Source organism: Giraffa tippelskirchi, chromosome 9 (assembly GCF_054371585.1).
Source record: "Giraffa tippelskirchi isolate mGirTip1 chromosome 9, T2T-mGirTip1v1.2.pri, whole genome shotgun sequence".
In the NCBI taxonomy this organism is placed as follows: domain Eukaryota; kingdom Metazoa; phylum Chordata; class Mammalia; order Artiodactyla; family Giraffidae; genus Giraffa; species Giraffa tippelskirchi.
Genome location: NC_137283.1, coordinates 127214272 through 127236197, shown reverse-complemented (window position 1 = coordinate 127236197; position 21926 = coordinate 127214272). Strand labels below are relative to the sequence as shown.

Below are 21926 nucleotides of genomic sequence, written 5' to 3'. Positions count from 1 at the left end.
GCAGTAACTATTTCCATTGTTAAAGCAGACACTGTACAGTTTTTATGGTTTAATTTTTTGTTGCCTTTTTTCTGATAGTGAACCCAGCTATTATATTTAAGATGCTTTGTAGAACAAGACACATTTATATACATGAAGAGTAGTTGAAGCAACAGTAAGGCTGGGGTTTCTGATTTTGCTCACTTCGACCAAGTATTGCTGTAAGTCCCATGGGAAGTAATGAAGATGGAATAAGATACATTCTATTTCCTCAAAGAGCTTTCCATCTAGCAGCAGATAAGGAGGGAATAGAAGGGGATGGGGGGAAAGAGTAGAAGCAGAGCAAAATTATGCCATTTGAGAGGAACCAAAAAGATTTCTGGAGGCTTGAAGGAAGAATCAACTGAGGCAACTAGGGATGAGAAAAATGTGTTATGTGACACTGGCGATGCTGGAGGTTGGACTTGGTGTATACAGGGTGTACCAGGCAGAAACAGGCAGGAAGAGGCTTCTAGACAGGAGGGACAGTGTGTGCAAAGACCTAAAGGGGACTAATGGGTTATCTACCTGGAGACCAGCAACCATTCGCCTGCCTCCCTCATGCTCAGTGTTGGAGTGTGGTGGGAGAAAAGATTAAAAATCAAGTTTGTAGACATTCTGGAAAGGTTCCTGAGTCCCAAAATGAGGAAATTTAACTTAATTTAGTAGGCATTGGGTAGCCATCAAGATTTTTGGACAGAAAAATGATATAAATTGAAGCATGCTTAACAATATTCTGGTTGTCACTGTATGTGGACCACACTGGAAAAGGAAAAGTTAGCCTCCAGGATGGGAGATAAGACGCTGCTGTGAGCATGTGACTGGGAGGGGCAGCCATGGGATGGAGTGTCTGCGGGGCCTGGCAGAATCAAAATGAAGAGGATGTGGCAGTTGTTCTGATGTGAGGATGAGTGAGGAGGCAGAGTCTCATGTGATGCTCAGATTTAAGGCCTGAGTTCAAAGGAAAATGGTCCTAGTAAGAGAACTTGAGAGATCATGCTGAGGAAGTTATATGGTTAGAAAAATGGTGAGTTTGGAGGGGCCATGCCGAGTTCAAGGACCTCCAGGTAAGTCTGACACAGGAGAGAGGTCAGAGTGAGAGCTCTGCCCTTCTAATAGTCACTGACAGTGGGGAAAGAGAAGCTTTATTGAGGACAGGAAGGTAAAGAGAGAAGAAAACCAAGTGTAGAACATTAGAGAAATGCCTGCCTTTGAGAAACTGATGGGAAAAGAGGGACTGATGGAGAACAAAGGTAGTAATAGAACTAGGATAGATGTGTGATGCGGAATTCAAGGAAGAGGCTTCCAGAAGGAGAAACTCATTTCTGGAGGGATCGCAGGTTAATTCACTTCCTGACACACAGTTCAGAAATTCATCTGGGTTTCCGTAGCCCTTTGGAGCATGAACTTTCTTTGCATTTCTTTGTGTCTATGTCTTGTTTCCCTTTCCAGACTGGGATCTCCTCCTAGATGGAAACTTGTCCTACTTGTGCTTTTACCTGGATACAGAGCTCAGGCTTAGGGAGTGATTGTTGAATGACTGAGCAAAAACCTAAAGCAACAGAGAAGATGAAGATAAGAAAAAGCCCATTGTACTTGAAGAAGAGGTGTAGCTCCCCAAATAAAAGAATGAATGAAATACTTTTCTGCTCTTGAGCAAGGAAGAAATAGAGTCTATGAAAGGGCAGTTCAAACGTGAACACTTGAAAAATTCTGAGTCTTCCACCAAGGTGTGATTCATCATCCACACTCTCATAGATTTAAGCGTCATGATTTGTGAGGTATTGAGGTGAAATTATCTAGCAAGTAAAGGATCCAATAAGCATCCAGCTGCCTGAATTCAACTGACCACATGATTAATGACATTGCAAGTTACATCCACGGCCTTCCATCTCCCAAGCACTTTATAAACATTGAGTAATCTCACAATGCCCTTGTGAGATATTATCATGTTCATTTTCCATATGGTTAACTGAGCCAAGGAGGTTAAATGATTTGCTCAAAGGCCACACTGGAAGTCAATGACATCAAATACTCAGAATGAAGGTGCTCCCTGGTCCCACTCCTCTCAGTAGATTGCTGAACCGAATCCCACTCTTTGCACCATTAAGAAGCCTGACTGACAGGCCAATGCTGTAATACATCATACTTTACAACTGAGATCAGTGAGGATTCACATGCTGTCTCAAGCAGGTCAGGGCTGGCCCCTGAAAAGAGAGAAAACGATGTTCTGCAAGATTGTAGGATGGAAGAGCAAAACTAGACATGAGTGAAATCTCCTCTGTGAATTTCCAAAGACCTTCATTTAAATACCAAGATGGGAGGTGGAGTGCAGATGGAGATGGGCAGACTAAGGGCAGGTTTTGGTTGATGAGCATCTTAAATCTGAACTATGTTGCCTTTGTCTTTCTTACAAATATTTGCATTCTTCTTTACCATTCAGTTTTGATTTTAATTATCTTTTCATATTTCTCTTAGATGCATATTTCTCAAGTTGATGCTCTTTTGGTCTGAAAAAAAAAAGCCAAAATATTGTCATACTATCAACTCCTATACACATGGCCTTTAAGAAGACCACAAGGTTCTAATGAATTGGTTCACTTAAGGTGATATTTCACAGTTTTTGTAACTGAGTAGCTCACTAGGTTGGGATATATGTCTTTGTTTTGCAATTATATATTTTTAAGCAAGTCTTAAAACTTCTGTGTGCCTTAGTTTTTGCAAATGAAGATAAGAGCATGGAGAGTGTGCTGAGGTTGCCTTGTGCATATTCTGCTGGGCCATCCCACATGGGAGCCCGCAGACCCAATGACTCCTACTCTAAGCATCTATGACTCTTTGTCTCTGGGCTTTCTCTGACTGTTGGAGGAGGTCAGAAACAAGCTAGTGACCCCCTTCCTTCAACCCAATAAAGGCTGATGGGAACTGGAACAAGATGGTAGCTTACTCACCACTCAGGTGTGTTCAATGCTGCCTCCCAGAGGTCCTCAGCAGAACTGCACCTCCATTAGCCGCAGCAGCAGCAATAACTTAACCTGTTGTGCACCCATGATGACTTCCCTTTCCTGTCACACTTCCCAACTCTCCCATTAGAGTTTTCTGGGAAAACAGTCCAAGCAAATGCTTGCACCCAAATTCCCATCTCAGGGCCCACTTCCAGGCCAACCCAACCTAAGGCTTATAGCTATGAGTTATAAGGACATCAAAACATAGCGAGGCTTTGAAGTCCTGATAATGATAATCAGTTATGTGTGTAATCAAGCACTGATTACAAAGCACTTTCATATTCATTTTCTTGTTAGATTCTTACAACCACTGGTGAGTTATGATGAGTATTATTTATTCCCATATATATAATGTGGAGGCCACTGAAGCTCTGTGGGTTAAACACCTTGTTAAGAGTTCAGAAGTTGAGTCTCTCACCTTTAATAATTCAGATCTCTGCCTCCGAGTGGCCATCTGCTTCCACCCCTTCACTGTATCCTTGGATGCTGCTAGCCAAGAAGGCTTATAAGATGACTCCCAGTGCTTCTGCCAAATGTAGACTCCATTAGTGTGGTTGAATAGCTACTTAACCTCTACTTACATGTTAAATTTCATTGAGACATGTTAACTATATCCATTTGAGAACTTTGATTAGCCACTATTGTGTTTTAAGGTAAATTAAACATTTAGATTTCAATTTAAATTGCATCTTCATTCTCCTTAGAGAAATAAACATCATCACAATCAGTTGTCCTTTAAATATTTTTATAAATTATTTTTTATGTTTTTTTTTAAATCATAGTTTCCTTGAGTTGCAAGAGACTTTACAATTTAGAGATGCTGAAATCTCATCTACAGCATCTCTGGCAGATGGTTACCCAGCCTCTACTGTTATGTTTTTTATAATGGGAAGGTCACTGTCACACAAGGGAGGTTATTTCATTGTTGAGAAGTTCTGGTTGTTTAAAATTTCTTCCTTTCATTGAGCCAAATGGCTTTCTCATCATTTCCCTTTCGTTAGTGTGGTTGAGACCTCAAGAAATAAACAGAACAAGTCTAAGTATGCATCTGGGCTTGAGCCTCTTTTTACATTAAAGTAGTTCTTTAAGTCCATCATCTTTAGCATCTGTGTGTAATTTTGTTCTGCATGGGAGTGGCCGTACTGGTCCTTCTAATACGTAGTTAGTTCTTTATGCTGCTGTGGACGGTCTCTTTATAGGTGATGTTTTCATTCCTCTTCTAGGGGCCCCAGCATGCATGGCACTTTTTAGTATGTTGGTATATTCTTTTACAATGATTGTTTCTTCCTAGATCTCTTTTTAAATGATGAGTATGTTAGTTTATTGGTGCTGTGAGGTTTTTTTGCTTGTTATTGGATTTCTTCCTAAGAGAAGAAGAAATTCTTGCTAATTTGCTTTTCTCCTTTGGTTTTAAAATTGCATGTATTAGTTGAACCCATATTTAGTTTGAGATTTGCTCTTTGTCTTTGAGTTTCATCTTTCTACGTCTTGTTGTTTCTTCTTGAAGTTGTAGTTATGGGGATTGATTGGTTTAGAAGGATGTGTGAAACATTCTTAGTTCTCCATATTTCAGCCCTGGATATCTTACATAAAGATGGTTTTCAGCTTTGTCCCTCTTTTTCAACCTTCCCCCCAACTCCCATAATCTTCTTTCTTTAGAATCTCTAGAATACAAAGAACATGGATTTTAGAGTCTAGCAAATATGGGTTTTAACTTCACTTCCAACACTGTATTAGTTTCCTTGGGTTGCTGTAACAAATTATCGCAAACTGAGTGGCTCTATACACAGAAATGTATTTCCTTACAGTTCTGGAGGGTGGAGTTTGAAATCAAGACATGGCTGGGCTGCAATGACTCCAGAAGTTCTGGGAGGGAGTCCTTCCTTGCCCTTCCTGCTCTGGGGGCTGTTGGCATTCCTGGGCTTGTGGCTACATCTCTGTCTCTGCTTTGTCTTGGCTTTACCTTCTCTCTGTGTGTGCCTAATCTCTCTCTACTTCTCACTTACATGGACAATTGTGATAACATTTAGGATCCATCCAGATAATCTCATCTCAAGATCCCTAATTTAATCTCATATGCAAAGACCCTTTCTCCAAGTAAGATAACATTCATTCACAGGTTGCAAGCATGAGGGCCTGATATTTTTGATGGACATCATTCAACCCATTACCACCATTTATTATTACTATGATTTTAAACAAGTACACGAACCTCAATTTTTTCATCTAAAGATTGAAACTGACATTGACCATTTTATAGTATTGTATTCAGGCTAAGATGAATTATTTATTTATTTTTGGCTGTGCTGGGTCTTCATCACTGTGTAGACTTTTTCTCTAGTTGTGGTGAGTGGGAGCTACTCTCTAGTTGTGACGCACAGGCTGCTTTTGCCTCTTGTTGTCCAGCATGGGCTCTAGGGATGCAGACTTCAGTAGATGAGGCACATGGGCTCAGTAGCTGTGGCTTTCGGGCTCTAAAACACGGGCTCAGTAGTTGTGGCACATGGGCCTAGCTCCTCCACGGTTGTGGGACCTTCCCAGACCAGGGATCGAACCCGTGTCTCCTACATTGGCAGGCAGATTCTTCACCACTGAGCCACCAGGGAAGCCCTAAATGAATTAATATATAAACAAAGCTATATGTCCATCCATATATATAAAGACTCAGTACATAGTAGGAACTCAGTAAATTTTAGTTCCTATCCTGCCTTCTAGTTTATTGAACTCTTAGGTTATAGGTATGTTATTTAGGAACAGGCTCTTAAATCTTTCCTAACTTTAAGTTTTCTGAATCTTTTTACTTAGGGATTAAACCACTTATCTTACAACATCTTTGGAAGTTTCAAATGAGATAAATCTACGAAAGACTCCTATAAATATGTAGATCGCTACCATCTTCCTGCTATTATTAGTTGATGTTAAAGTTGTGGCCAAGTATAAGTCTCAGGTATCCTTCCAGTGAACAGCCATTTAGTCAAGTCTCTTCCAGCCTGTATTTATTTAATTGATTTTTTGAAACTAAATATAGTATTTTATAGCCTGTTAAATTTAGTCTTATTTGTCTTGAGCTGGTATCCTGTCTGTCAAGTTTGCTCTGAGTCTGTATTTGAGAGTTGTTTACTGGTTAAGCTATTCCTGTAAGCTTTGGGGCTCCTGCTGGCAGGCACATGTTAGATTATCAGAACTCAAAGAACCTGAGTTCTAAGTTCTCCACCATCACCACTCTTACCTCAATGTGCCTCACCTCCTGACTTTCTTTAATTTTAAAAAGCCATAGAGACTTCTCAATTTAATCTCATTTTTGATTGAATATACATACTAGGGCACTAACTGCTCCCACTTTAACAGCATTTTCTAAGACCTGATGGCTCTCTATAAAAGGCTTGAAATTTACAACAAAACTCCCAAAACTCCATTGTATATATACATATCCAGGGACAAAAGCGAGAAATCAGAATATTGTCTTTTCCTTTTTCTAGTAGAGGACCAGAAAAACATTTGTTAGTGTCAGATGTCTGGATTTTTTAAAACACTTCTCAAATACACACACACACACACACACACACACACACACATCCTTGATCATGTACTTAACATGTCATGGAGTTTACAATGTTTGAAAGTTCCTGTATGTTACAACATGTGATATAAATAGTATTTGAGTACCTCCATTCCTTTTTAATACCATCCTTTTAATGATCACACACACAGAGACAGAACATATCCACATACATATACACAAGCAGAACCCTATTAATGCAGTGTTTTCAGCAAGGATGAATTTATAACTCAGGGATGAACAGCTAAAGCTCCCATCACAGCCTGTCACATTTACATGGCAATGGAAACTGTAGTGCTTCAGTCTGACCTGGGGGTCTGGAAGCATTGCAGTTTATTAGGCAAAGCTTTTATGATACCCTCATTTGCAGAGATGTTTCTGTCAGAGCAATACCAAAATGTCCTCTGAATGAAGAAAATGGGAATAGCTGTGAGCTTGTCAATCTTCAGTCTTTCAAACATAGCATTTCACAATTTTGTTATCCACTGCAGAACCTTAGAGAGGCAAGAGTCTGATGAATATCTTTCAACTTCTATTAAGATCAAACTCAGCAGTCTGTACCTTGTCAACCATCATATTCATGATGAGCAATAGCTCACCTTTGAAACCATGAAGATTAAGATGGTGGCTAGATAAAGGTTATTGCACAGGAGTCAAATATGAAATCTGCTGACAATTTAAAATAATGCAGCATTATAATACTTTATATCCCCTCCCCAGAAATGTAGACTGAGGTTGAGAATATAGTTGCAGAGTTGTAATTACTGCACTTGAAATTGATGTGGGTAAGAATGCAAATGTAGGAAGAATGAAAGATTATTTCTCCCCAGCAGAGATCCCTTTTTGCTCATCACTATATATCAGACTGAAAAAACAAGGATACTGCCCCCTCAAATTTAATGCCATACTTTATCCAGCTACCAACACATTCATTCAAATTAAGTTTTAAAGACAAAACTCCAATCCACAATCCCAGTTAAGATATTATTTCAGTCAAAAGGTTTTTCTGAAGGGTGGATTGATTAAGGAATAAATTTATAAATACAAATAAAGAAGTAGGATAGTAAAGTAAAAAATACTCCTTCCGGGACTTAGAACAGTTATTTTAGGGCTTAAAAACAGGGGGAAAACGTAAATATCAAGTACTCCGAGAGTGCAGAATTCTTAAAGACATGAACAATTAATATGGCTTTAACATTTAATTTCTTCTTGGACCCATCCTGTTCTCCTTAAGAGAATGATTGCTTCTCTTAACTGAAGGCAGACTGATGTGGCTTTTAGGGGTGGGAAAAAGAGTAAGTCAAAAGATACCACCTCCTCAGTAAAAAAACTTCCTTATCAATCCTTGACATTTTAGCCTTTACATTTATGTTTTGAGTCATTTTATCTTGCCAGTCTTAGTAAAAAATGATTCTATTCAGAAATGCTAGCATTCATTGACCCAGAGGTTCTCAAATTTTCTTTTTTTTATTTTTAGAAAACATTTTTTCTTTTTAAATTTTATTTGGCTGTTCTGGATCTTAGTTGCGGCATGTGGGATCTATGACCTTGGGCATGTGGGATCTAGTCCCCATCCAGGGATTGGACCTGGGTTCCCTTCATTGGGAATGCAGAGTCTTAGCCACTGGGCCACTGGGGAAGTCCCTCTTTAATATGCAGGAGCTTGATAATGGGGATCTTGGTGCTGGTACAGATCCTTGGGCTCAGCCTGAGATTCTGACTTGGTATGCCTGGGATCGTGTCTCGGGTTTTACATTTTAAACAAGCGCTTCAGGTGAATCTGATACCTGGATCACAATTTGAGAAACCCTACCTTTGTCTGTCTTCACAAGCCACAGTCATGCATATTTTAGAAAGAGAAAGTAGAGAAGTGAAGGGTAGAGCAAGGAAGAGGGAATAGGAGGCAATGTGGAGAGCCTGGCCCATGTGGTGGGGGCCCTGATTTAGCACAAATAAGGATTTGGGAAATAGCAACCAATTTTTCAAGCAGATTTTAAAATCAGTTGAGTTCAGTTCAGTTCAGTCACTCAGTCATGTCCGACTCTTTGTGACCCCGTGGACTGCAGAACGCCAGGCCTCCTTGTCCATCACCAACTCCCAGAGTTAACCCAAACTCATGTCCATTGCATCGGTGATGCCATCCAACCATCTCATCCTCTGTCGTCCCCTTCTCTTCCTGCCCTCAATCTTTTCCAGCATCAGGGTCTTTTCAAATGAGTCAGCTCTTCGCATCAGGTGGCCAAAGTATTGGAGTTTCAGCTTCAACATCAGTCCTTCCAATGAACACCCAGGAATAATTTCCTTTAGGATGGACTGGTTGGATTTCCTTCAGTCCAAGGGACTCTCAAGAGTTTCCTCCAACACCACAGTTCAAAAGCCACCACAGTTTTAACATCAAAGCTATACAAATTTTCACCCACAGAAGAAAAAGTCCATGGATTTATTAATTAGAAAATTCCATTTGCACTCATAGTACTCCCCACCTCTACCTGCCACCACACACACGACATTCATTGTAGTTTGGCACATTAGATTCTAACTTTCACTGTCCCTTGGAGGGTCGACTATGTGTGAGGCTGTTTTCAAACATTGTGTCTATATAATACTTCATATCTAGCTGAAAGTGAGGGAAAAAATCAATAAAACCAGTTGCTTGAAATCAAGTGAACAGCTCATCCTTTCCTATACCCTCTGAAAGTTTACAGATTTCTACCTTTGGGGCCACTGATATTTATTTAATCTTCATGGTGGTTGACCTTAGGCGACAAATTACCCCGATACTGATACGCCCAAGGGAGCGTTTTTCCTCCTCTTGGTCAGTGCTCCAGCTGAGCTGTGTTGATCTTCTTGATGTGGAGGTGAGTAGGGGAGAAGGCATTTCTTAGCTCCCAACCTCTATTTAGCCAGAGCATCTTTAATTTTGCCTTCTTTATTTGAAATGATCTAATTTTAAAAAGTGAAAATTTTTCCAAATCATAGGGAAAGGGAGAACTGCATGTTTTTCTTTCTAAAAAAACTGCAATTGTCAAAATAATATAGATTTATTGTAGAAAATGGAAAATTTGGAGATGAACAACAAAGAAAATAAATACCAGACATAATAGAGATAATTCCTATTAACCTTCATGCTTATTTCCTTTTAGGCTTTTTCTTTCTGTGCAAGGGTTACATATACTATTTAAAAAATAAAAATGGCATCATACTTTACTTACAGTTTTAAAACTTTCTTTTCCCTGTTAACAGTATATTGTGAGCATTTCCCTGTATTCATATGAGTTCTCCTATGATTTGAAAGGGCTACATTAATTTCCCAGGCTGTGGATATAATTTATTTAACCAGCTTTTTCTTCTGTTAGCTATTTAGGTGGTATTTAGTTGGTATAATTTCTCCATATTGGAAATAATGCTCCAGTGAGATGGTAGTACCTCTTGTGCTTAGTCCCTCAGTCCTGTCCAACTCTTTGTGACCCATGGACTGTAGCCCACCAGGCTCCTCTGTCCATGGGATTCTCCAGGCAAGAATGCTGGAATGGGCTGCCATTTCCTTCTCCAGGGCATCTTCCCAACCCAGGGATCAAACCTACCTTTCCTGTGTCTCCTGTATTGCAGGTGGATTATTGTCCATTGAGCTGTCTGGGAAGCCAGTACCTCTTGTGCACATCTCTAATTACTCCTTAGGGTAAATCCCTAGGAATGAAATTTTTGGAACAAAGGTTATGCAGTATTTTAATGCTTTGGAAACATATTGTCAAATTGCCCCCCAGAAATAATGTACTAATAATTTACCCTCACAGCATCAGTGGGTGAGAGTGTCTGTTTCCTGTACCCTTGCTACCACTGGAAATTGTTATTTTAAAACATCTTTGCCAATTCCCATTTAATATATAAGGATGATGATTAATTCACTGACAAAGTCTCCTTGGAACAAATTCACTGACTTCTAACACACATTGCCCTTGGTAATCAAATATTAAATGTAGTTGATTCTTGGTTTTATGCGCTAGACTAGCAATTGACAAACTTTTTCTTTTACCAGATGGTAAATATTTTATATTTGTGGACCATATGATCTCTGTCACATCCACTCAGTTCTGCCATTGTAGTGCAAAGGCAGCCACAGATAACACAGAAATCAATGAACATGGCTGGGTTCCAACAAAACCTTATTTATAAAACAAGAGGAGGGTAGAATTTGACACAGAGGCTAGAGTTTGCGGGCCCTGCTCTAGACATACTGAAAACTCATTATGAGTTAGCAGCTACTATCCCAGAAACCATACGAGAGGCTCCAGTGAGCAGAGATGATAACAGCATACTGCAGTGAGATGATAAACAGATGCCTAGGTGCTGAGTCAGAGAACAGGACAGAGCAGACTCTTGAATGCCAGGTCGATGTTAGTCAAAGCAGAAAGGTTTGCAAAGTGGGCAGTGGAATAAAGAGTACCAAAGGGAGAGAAAACAGTATGTGCAACAGCCCAGAAGAATCAGAACAAATTCAAGAAACTACATGTAGTTTCCTACAAAAGGTTTATAGAGTTCAGATAGTGTGTTAGTCAGGGTTCTGCAGAGAAACAGAACTGTGGGCATGCATGTGCATGAGAGAAAGAGGGGGTGAGGAATTTTCTCACCTGATGGAGACTAAGAAGTCCAACAGTCTGTGATCTGGGAGCTGGAGACCCAGGAAGCCACTGGGTGTAGTTCCAGTCTGAGTCCAAGACTTCAGGAGTGCCATTGGTATAAGTCCCCATCTCAGGGCAGAAGATCAATGTCACATCTCAAGCAGTCAGGCGGAGAGAGTGAATTCTCCCTCCTCTTGCTTTTTTGCTCAAATCAGGCCCTCAACAGATTGGATGATGCCCACCTACACTGGGGAGGGCAATCTGTTTCATTCAGTCTACCAATTCAAATGTGACTCTGAAACATCATCATAGACACTCCTAGAGGTAGTGTTTAACCAAATAGCTAGGTGTCCCATGACCTAGTCAAATCGCCATAAAATTAGCCATCACAGGTAGAAAAGCACTGAAGCTAAGTTGAGACTGGGGAGGGTGCTGCAGTCATACCAAGGGATTTGCATTACCCTGAAGGTGTCAAGGACCCATGGGAGGAGTCTAAACTAAGAAATGAAATGACTAGAGTCTGGTTAAAAAACATTCTTCTGTAATTGTACTACGGTCACAGAAGAAATTAGTATTAGGGGATGCTTGATGGATGGTATATGGAATCTCTGTACTGCCTTTGCAACTTGTCTGTGAGTCTAAACTTATTTTGATATTGAAGGTTAAAAATATCCTTCTGGCAGCAGTGTGGAGGGTTAAGTAGAGAAGTAGGCTGGAGTGGGGTATGGCAGGATGAGGAGGGTCTGAAATAAGCCAGTGGCAGTAGGCACAGCGAGGCTTCCCAGGTGGCACTAGTGGTAAAGAACCCGGTCTGCCAATAAGAGACACAGGTTCAATATCTAGGTTTGGAAGATCCCTTGAAAGAGGGAATGGCAATCCACTCCAGTGCTCTTTGCCTGGAGAATCCCATGGACAGAGGAGCCTGGTGGACTACAGTCCGTGGAGTCACAAAGAGTTGGACACGACTGAAATGACTTAGCATGCATACATGCAGTGGGCACAGAGACAAGGAAGTGGATGGGAGAAATTAGGAGCAAAGAGAGTTAGGACTCTGTGACTGGCTGGATGGGTTGGACATGGAGCCATCACAGGAACAAGGTTAGCACTAAGTGAAAACGTGCTTTCCTTCGTAGGAGAAAAAAGGCTAAGTTTTAGGTGGATGTAGAATAAGACCAAATGTTTGTGAATGTTTAGAGAAATGGAATGGCTTCCTGTTAGCTGGATAAGATTTTCAAGTGGATGATAACTTGGTCTCTCACCCTTTATCACAAGGAAATACACAGTGTTACTACTGTTTCAGGAGTAGAGGAGGTGGCCAGGCTGTTAATGTCTGCACTGTGGGTTTATGTCTGATGTGGGAAGCATAGCGTGGAGTCACTAGACCCAACAGGAATGCACTATTAGTCAGGCATGTGATGTCTCATACTCCTCTGAATGCTTCTTTAAAAATGTTTGAGTTTATACAGTAGCCTTAAGAAAGATTCAGGAACTGTGTTGTGTATCCAGTCTCAGAGTGTAGTTCTCCGTGGCTCCCAGCCTTGGGTAAAATCCCATGTTTTTTTTTCCTTTTATCATTTCATCAAATGCAGTGACCCTAAAGATATCAGCTAGATTGAATAAAAGGTTATTCATCCTTAGGGAAGACATCTAGAAATATGCCTCACAAAGCCATTTCTTAAGGGTTATTTTTCTCCTTGAATTCATTGCTGGCCATACGATGATCAGATGATTGGCTGAACATGAAATATTAAGATGTTTGTTCCATAGAATATTCCAAATGGGCTTATTTTATAGGCTGAATTTATTGAATTAATCAATTATGTTGCTGTCATTCATTTATTTTGCTGTCACCCACTCTAAAAGTATCAACTTTTCAAATAACATTCCTAATTCCTTTGACAAGTTTGATGCAGTCTATGTTTTAAAGGGTGCCTCAGAGCAGTTAAGAATGCAAACACATACTAAAAATTCAGATTCTGTATTTCACGCTACATTATCAGAGGCAGTTTTCAAATGATTTAAAATATTAGAGGAAAACAAAATTCAGAAGCCGTCAATGTTGTTTCCCAAATCTCAAGCTTGGTACTAATTAAGAACGCTTTCTGTATGCGTAAGAGCGTAGATGCTATGGAGAAAGTAAAATAAGAAGAAATAAAGAATCAAAATGAAAGAAAGAATTTATAAACAGTCAGATGAAAGCATAAGTATATTACCTGCCTATATAGGAGAAGGAAAATAGAACTTTGATTTCAGGGTCAAGTGAAACACAGATCGAATGTTTTGAGAGTGCTCATTTAAATGCTAAGTAAGAACATATTTATAAACATCCAAGTTATGAAGACTTATTGTTTTCTGAGTTACAAAAAGATGATAAATGTTCACTGGGTGAAAGCCCAGGCCTCCAGGAATGCTGCAGCCAACAAATGGAGTTCACATTTCTCAATCTTGTTCTAAGAATGCCTGAACAGGTGGTTAATTTTGATTCACTACTCAGCCACTTGAAAAGAGAGCAATGGAGGTTAATCTGCTGGGTAACATAGTTGCTTGAATTTTTAACCAGAAATGTCCAAGTCTCCATCTCCTAAATCATGGGCTTCAAGGAGACACTTTTGGGGCAGTACTGACAAGTGCAGTATTGAAATCGGTGCTGTCCATTGGCTAAACTTTAAGATGCAAAATGTTTGGAAGACTAATAAATAGGCTGATCCCACACTGGCTAGTGGAGAAGGAAATGGCAACCCACTCTGCCATTCTTGCCTGGAAAATTCCATGGGCAGAGGAAGCTGGCTGGCTACAGTCCATGGGGTCGCCAAGAGTCAGACAGGACTGAGCAACTAACTCACTCTGGCTAGGAGGAGTGTCTCCCTATCTTTTCTCACCAATTTATAGTCCATCAAAAAGTGCTATAATTTGCTTCTAGACAGAAAGAAAAGACATTTTCTAATGGGTCATCACATAATAGCAGCATTAGATTAAGCAGTAGGTTTTGATCTTTTAGCAGACGAAGAGTAGTTTCAGTTGTACATTTTTGACTACTTAACTCAAGGCTTTCCAAAGGAAAACATTCAAAAGAACCCCCAGTGAGTCAGCAAAGACTTTGAAAAGATTGTGTGTATTTTCTAAAGCATATTTGAGAAAATCACGTACAGGGAGAAAGTGTAGAACATGTACCCACAAGAGCTAAAATTAAAAAATGTGCGTAGCAGCAAACACATGCATAGCATATGGATGTGGCTGACGGAAGAGTTTCTGGCTTCCAGTCAAGACACCACTCAGAGCAGATGCACCGTCATAAATTTGAGCTACACAAGCCACATCCTTACTGGTCAGATTCCAGTCAGTTGTCTTTGAATCCAGTATGGTTGATGTACGCTGGAACTCTAGCTTCCATTTTGATCGGAGGGAAGAGAAATGACTCCATGAAAAGGGCAAAGTGCACATATCCATCCCGGACAGATAAATACTTTTTCATTCCTTACCTCTCCCAAGACTTTGGCAAGTCCCATCCTTGGCAACTTTTCACTTGAGCTTTTTTGCCTAACAGATTTTGCCCAGCAATCTGTCCTCTGATTCCAATGGTACAACAAGGATGACAGCAGTTCTTGGTAGTAACCACTGCAATTTTTTAGGTTTAAATGATACTTCTCAAGCAGATTAAAAGGCTCTGAGTGGAACATTGTTGTTGTCGTTATTTAGTCACTAAGTCATGTCTGACTCTTTTGCAAACCCATGGACTCTCCATGGGATTCTCCAGGCAAGATTACTGGAGTGGGTTGCCATGCCCTCCACTAGGGGATCTTCCTGACCAAGGGATTGAACCCAGGTCTCCCCTATTGCAGGAGGATTCTTTATCACTGAACCACCAGGAAAGTCCAAGTAGAACATTAGGATAACCCTTATCACTCTTTCTTTCATGGCTAAAAAAAAAAAATTTTTTTTTAAGGACTGCTTTTATTGATTTGCTGGTGAGGATGCTTGACGGTTTGCCTGAAATCTTGACACACTTTTAACATATTTATAAAATATGTAAAAATTTTATGATTCAACATTTTATGAATCAAATAAAATATTTAAATCACCTCTATGTGGACCTACGGGTACACTAGTTTGAGTTCTCTGTTGACTGATTCACTAACTCAAGACTCTTATGATAAAAGGTGCAGGATATAGCTGAACCAACCAGCAATTGGCAAAATGTACCCTTTTTGACAAATCAAATAGATGGTCATTTCTGGTCCTTCACTGAATGAGAAGGTAGAGCAGATGTTGAGAAGGAGGAGACTACTTTGCAAAATCCTTTTGACAATAATTTGATCACTCTGGCAGAATTCAATCTGCTAATTTGATTCTTAGATTTCTAGGTGGTAGAACAATACCAGATGCCTCACAAAATATTAGCATCCCTGTTTCTCGGCTCCTCATCACATCCTGTTCACTCCTCTTTGGGGAGCTTCATATTAAATTAGATGCAGCTGCTGGGTGAAATATTTCTTTCATGTTCCTATTTAGTATGAAAACAATAGCAAAAATAAACATTCAATTTCCTAAGTTTTAGGAATTCTTCCTTTGGTTTTGACATTTTTTTTTCTGATGTTAGAGTGGCGGTTTGATCAGGGTGCTGTTTTAGAGAACATTTGACTGAAGGAAGACAAAAATTCCCAGGCGACCTATTCACAGCCTCCACCCCACTGGCAAAACTCAATGTGCCTGAGGTAGTACTTTTAGCAAATAATTTGTCTTCTTTCAAATATTACACAGAAGTATGTTGTTTTCTCTAACTTAAATAATTTTGCCTCCCATGTTTAGTGATTCAGTGCATTTTAGTGAACTGGACATTAATTCTAACTTTAACTTAATTTCCATTGCTCAAGGAATTAAGTTATAATTTGTGGGTTCGGTTCAGTTCAGTCACTCAGTCATGTCTGACTCTTTGCGACCCCATGGACTGCAGCACGCCAGGCCTCCCTGTCCATCACCAACTCCTAGAGTTTGCTCACTCATGTCCATTGAGTTGGTGATATCATCCAATCATCTCATCCTCTGTCGTCCCCTTCTCCTCCCACCTTTAATCTTTCCCAGCATCAGGGTCTTTGCAAATGAGTCACTTCTTTGCATCAGGTGGCCAAAATATTGGAGTTTCAGCTTCAGCATCAGTCCTTCCAATGAATATTCAGGACTGATTTCCTTTAGGATGGACTGGTTGGATCTCCTTGCAGTCCAAGGGACTCTCAAGAGTCTTCTCCAACACCACAGTTCAAAAGCAGCAATTCTTCAGCGCTCAGCTTTTTTTATAGTTCAACTCTCACATCCATACATGACTACTGGAAAAACCATAGCCTTGACTAGATGGAACTTTGTTGGCAAAGTACTTGGTTTCAAAAGAGAAGACACGACACTTGGGAAAAATGGAAGTTTCATCTCTGGTCTGTATTACAGTTTCTGGCATACTTTTCAATGCCAACAAGTAGTGTCAGAGTAACAGCTGTTAAAATGATACTTATTAAACATCCATAAAAGAACAAGCTTTCCATGGAGAGCTTTGTGTGCAGACTTGGTTGATACCTGATTTTGTTCTCTTTTCTCTTTCTCCTCTTCCCCCTGAGTTCTGTTTTCTTTGCCACAGCTTTGCAAATGACAAAGAATTGCTGTTTTTCAGTTCACTGCAGTGGAATAACAGGCAGAAGAAATGTACCCTGTCAACAAATCAACTAGATGGTCATCTTTGATCCTTCCATGGTTGGGTAGAGCAGATGTTGGAAAGTATACCCTGCTCTCTTTATGTTCTCAAACCTGTGCTCAGATGGCCCAGACTCTGGGATAACTTAATTTAGAGTCTGTTTCCCATGTTATATTTGCCTGTAGATACAAAGTACTCTGGGCTTCCCTGGTGGCTCAGATGGTAAAGAATCTGCCTGCAGTGCAGGAGACCCAGATTCAATCCCTGGGTCAGGAAGATCCCCTAGACAAGGGAATGGCAACCCACTCCTGTGTTCTTGCCTGTAGAATCCCACGCACAGAGGAACCTGGCAGGGTCCATGAGGTTGCAGAGAGTTGGACATGACTGAATGACTAAGCACGTGCGTGCATACACACACACACACACACACACACACAGAGTATGCTAGAGGACAAACCTGGAAGGCGAAGCCTGATTGAGAACTTTTAAATCTCTAAGTCATTAATACTTTATTGATGACCTGTGGAATAAGAAATGTTTGGGCAAGCTGGTTCTAGCAAAAAGTATCTTCTCCCTTCAAATAGGTCTCTGTGGAGCTGCCATTTCCTGCTGACTCCGAGAGACAAGACAGAGTGCCAGACTGTCATTTAGCTTAACTCCATGGAAATGAGGCAGGAGAATCTGACCATGACTAAACCTTTGTGTCAGGCAAAAGAACACAGGCCAATCAAGGCAGCCTGCTGCTGTCCTAGGAGGATGGACTGTTGCTGGGTTTGCAAGATGTGCAAGGCAGGCAGAGAAGGAGAACAGAAGAACATGGAAATGACAAAAACTCTTGCAATTCATTCATTCAGGCCCTTTCTTCGGCCAGCATTAAAGCACTTCCTTGAAGAAGGCTGCCCTAAAGACTGCTGTGGCTAGCTTTCATCATCAAGAAAAGGTTAATATGAATACCAACCGGCCAGTTGCAGGAATGATTGCAGCTCTCCAGAGATGACTAGCTCAATTGACTATTCCAGCTGCTTTCCTTTCCTGATTTCTGTGTGGATGTTGTATGCACACATACACACACCTCCATCCATTGGTATTGCAGTTCTCCTGCTAAGCCTCGTACAGGACTTAGAGGAAAAAACAAACTAGCATCTAAATAAACTAATCACTCTCTGTCTCTCTCTTCCTAATCCCCTTCCCTACCTCTCTCTAGTTAATTCTTAAATTGCTTAGTTTGAATGAACTTATTTAAAAAGGTAAATTTATTTTGAATAATAACAGCAGCCTTTTTTTTTCCTTTGTAAAATATCTTCTCAAGTTCATTATAAAAGCACATTTTATGAGTCAGTCTTCTGAGAGATGTCAGAATTTTCCTGGGCTAACAGAACACATTTTTGTTGGTCTTCTCACATCTCCTCTAGTATGAGTAACCTGTGTCACAATGCAGACTGATCACCTTGTGAACCCAGCCCTGAAGGCACAGAATGTGGTTCTGCTTTGGTCTCGTGGGCCGTATTTTACATTTCCAGAAATCGTCTTGCTCACAGTCCAATTTCTATTAAGCACCAATTTAATTTCTTTCAGGTCTCAGGCCTGTGGCTTCATGCTAATTAGCCAGGCTGCTGGTGTTGTATTGATTAAGTAGTTATATTCTTAAGGACTTTTCAATTAATAGCAAATGTATACTTATTAGTTCGCTCAATGGGGTAAGAACACTCAGCGTGTTGCCCAGGATTCAGTTTAGCACTTCATTTTGTAAACTCTTGTGTGCTGCTGTTTTTAGAAATGATTTCTTACAACAGTCTTGGGAGATAGGTTATGGCTGTTGGCCGGAAGCTCTCTAGGTTTTAGAAAGGGTACATGATGTGTTCCAAGACAGAGGTGGTACCGAGATGAGAACTCACGGTTCCTGGGGCTCAGGCAGCCAGGCCTTGTCACCCGTCTGATGTGTCCACCCTCTTCTTTTAATTATGTTAAATTTTGGTGCTATTGCAGAGTCACACATTAAGATAAAAATCACATGGTTAAATAGAAATGGAGTCTGGTCCGAAAAGGCAGACTTCAGCTTTCAGCAGCCTGAGTGGTACCTCACGAGGGTGGATGCTCCCGTCCCTTTATGGCTCCCCCAGAAGCTACTTCTAGTCTTCTTCTGAGTCTGGCTGTTCAAACTAGAAAATCATTTAGTTCATCCCCTTGTTTTCCAGAGAAGGAAGGTCAGGTGTGTTTGTGCTGTGTGTATGCTAAGTCGCTTCAGTCATGTACAACTCTTTGAGACCGTATGGATTGTGGCCCACCAGGCTCCTCTGTCCATGGGGATTCTCTAGGCAAGAATACTGTAGTGAGTTGCTATGCCCTCCTCCAGGGGATCTTCCTGACCCAGGAATCGAGCCTGCATCTCACTCTTACATCTCCTGCATTGGCAAGCAGGTTCCTTACTACTAGTGACACCTGGGAAGGCCAAGTCAAGTGTAAGGAGACCTTAGGACAAAATCAGACCTTAGGACACAAATTTGCCCAGGACCTTAGAACAAACTCAGGGCAGGATCAGGAGAAGAACCTAGGTCTCTTGGTGCTGGCTTCAGGACTCCACCCCTTAGAGTCCCTTGTTTCTCAAGAATGGCTCCCAGGCCACTGTCCATGGAGTCAGAAAGTGAGCAGAGGTATCAGTCAGTGTACATACAGCATGAGTTTGGGATGCTTCCTGGTTCAAAGGAAGCCCAGAGGTTGACATAACTTGTGGGTGAGATTAAAGTCAAAGAGCTGGGGAGTAATGTTGTCTATTTCACCAAGTAATATTCCTCATTGTGTAACTAGAGCTAGGTCTACAAAACTCAGAATAAGAGGGAGACTTCAAATTGTTACCATAGAGGCTAAGTCAAACTAATTATCCTGGCTTCTGATGTAACTTTGTGGTCTGTGAAGGATAATAATTTTCTTTCTAAGTAAATTCTGTTTCCTCATATTGTTAATACATAAAAATGTTGAGTGAGAAGACCCAAGTTACAAAAAATAAGCCCACAGAATATATACTTTTGAAAACATATTCTGGGAACCAGGACTTCCCACACTTCAGTTATTCACATACAACCATCACCATTTTTTTTTAATCATACCTCTGTGCTTCCATTAAACTGATTGTTTAAATATAAATGAATGAAAAGAGGAAAACTTTATAAAATTATAAAAGTTGGTAAACCAGTATCATTTGCCATAAAAATAACTTTGTGATTATAAAATTGCTTAAAGTTTTTCTGTGTCATTAGAACTGTCTCATGTATGATCAACAGTGTATCTTGGGAAATACTGATCTAGGTCAACAGGTATCAATATTTTGGGGGGATGGGAGAGGAGACTCAGGAGCCATTTATACTAACCACTTAAAAACTAATTAGAACACTTAAAGAGATCTTATTTATGTGGGTTACATTTATAAATATTTGGTATCTTAGAAATTGAAGCTAAAAGGTGTTTTAAAATATATCTTTATTAATTCACTTAAAAATAATAATAAACCCATCATGTAGTAATATAAATATAAATATGTTTTTAATAACAACTATGTTTTCCAAAGCAAAAAAAAAAAAGCATATTAAGAATAGTAGTGGTGTTTTGAATTTTTGTAAATTAATACCTGGCTTAATGGAAGACAGTGGGTTCTCACACCTGTGTCTGCAATTGCTGTTGTGATATGTTGTTTGAGCTGAAATATGTGAAGAATATGACATCACACAGATATGTAGTTAGAAAAGAGAAGTGTATTTTAATATTCTTTTCACATAATTGTAGATACTCTTCTTTGATACTACACCAAAGCTCAACAAGATATAGAATCTGAAAACAAATCTTTACTTTAAAATCTACTGGTTTATCTTCTACTTTGTTTTTCTTATTTTATTATTTAAAAGTCTTTATCGAATTTATTACGATATTGTTTCTGTTTTTTCTGTTTTGGTTTTTTGGCTGCAAGCCATGTGGGATCTTAGCTCCCTGACCAGGGATCAAACCTGCACCCTGTATTGGTAGGTAAAGTCTCAACCATTGGACTGCCAGGAAAGTCCCTGCCTTCTTCTTTGAATGAATTTTTCACCCATGCATGATTTTGAACTGGTTATTCATTGGTCATTTGGAAAATATTATTTCACTGAGTTATGCAGATCTTCCAAATTTGGGCATGTTTCCTTATATAATATTTTAAAAATCATATTTTAAAATATCACCTCCACCAGTCACATTAGGAAACTCATCACTGGAAAGCTGTTAAGCTCAGGATGGCAGGTATGAGTTTCCAAAATTTCAATTTTCCCCTGATAGTTCCAATTTTATTGAACAAATACTGAAAAACATAGTTTTCCCCCACCTTGAAGTGAGAGATCTACTGCTCATTTTCAAGAAAAGTGTCATCAGATACCAATGTCCCAATATCCATTGTTTGCCTACAAGTCAAACTTCATCAAATCAAAGTTGACAAGTGTGTAAGCTTGTATTCCATGAAAATTGCTGCTAGGTCAGCTCAACATCTCGCTGCACAAGACACCCATTGTACTTGAGTGTGAAGCATATACACTTTATGAGTGTGTATCCTATTTCATCATATAAAATATTAAAAATGCATGTATTCAAGCATTAAGATTTAACAAAATTAAATATTTAACAAAAAAATAACTCACTTCATCAAGGACATTCTTAGGTGAAAATGACAATTGTTTTTGCCATGAATGCATGGTGTTGAAAAATACAATGGCTACAAGCAAAGTTTGGTACCACTGTCTTGATTAGTGCTAAGGGGCTGATGGTTTTTACCTACCATTGCTTTAACACCATCAGTGCAAAAGATAACACTGAAGGGACTTCCCTAGTGGTCCAGTGGTTGGAAGTCTGCCTTGCAATGCAGGGGGCATGGGTTTGATCCATGGTCAGGAAACTGGGATCCCACATGCCATGGGGCAGCTAAGCCTGAGTGCAGAAATTACTGAGCCCAGGCGCCACAACTAGAGAGCCCATGTGCCACAGTGACGATCCCGAGTGCTGCGACTAAGACCTGACACAGCCAAATAAAT

General features: G+C 40.0%; 1 long non-coding RNA gene across 1 annotated transcript in view; it reads right to left on the bottom strand.

Moving 5' to 3' along the window:
• Positions 1–37: 37 nt before the first annotated feature.
• LOC145520997 (uncharacterized) overlaps positions 38–21926 on the bottom strand; it is a 66770-nt gene continuing 44881 nt past the window's right edge. Inside the window, exons 4-6 of the long non-coding RNA XR_014064974.1 lie at positions 10167–10269; positions 3442–3549; positions 38–2528 (exon numbers count right to left, since the gene is read on the bottom strand). This is a non-coding gene — a long non-coding RNA (uncharacterized LOC145520997). The remainder of the gene's footprint in view (positions 2529–3441; positions 3550–10166; positions 10270–21926) is intronic.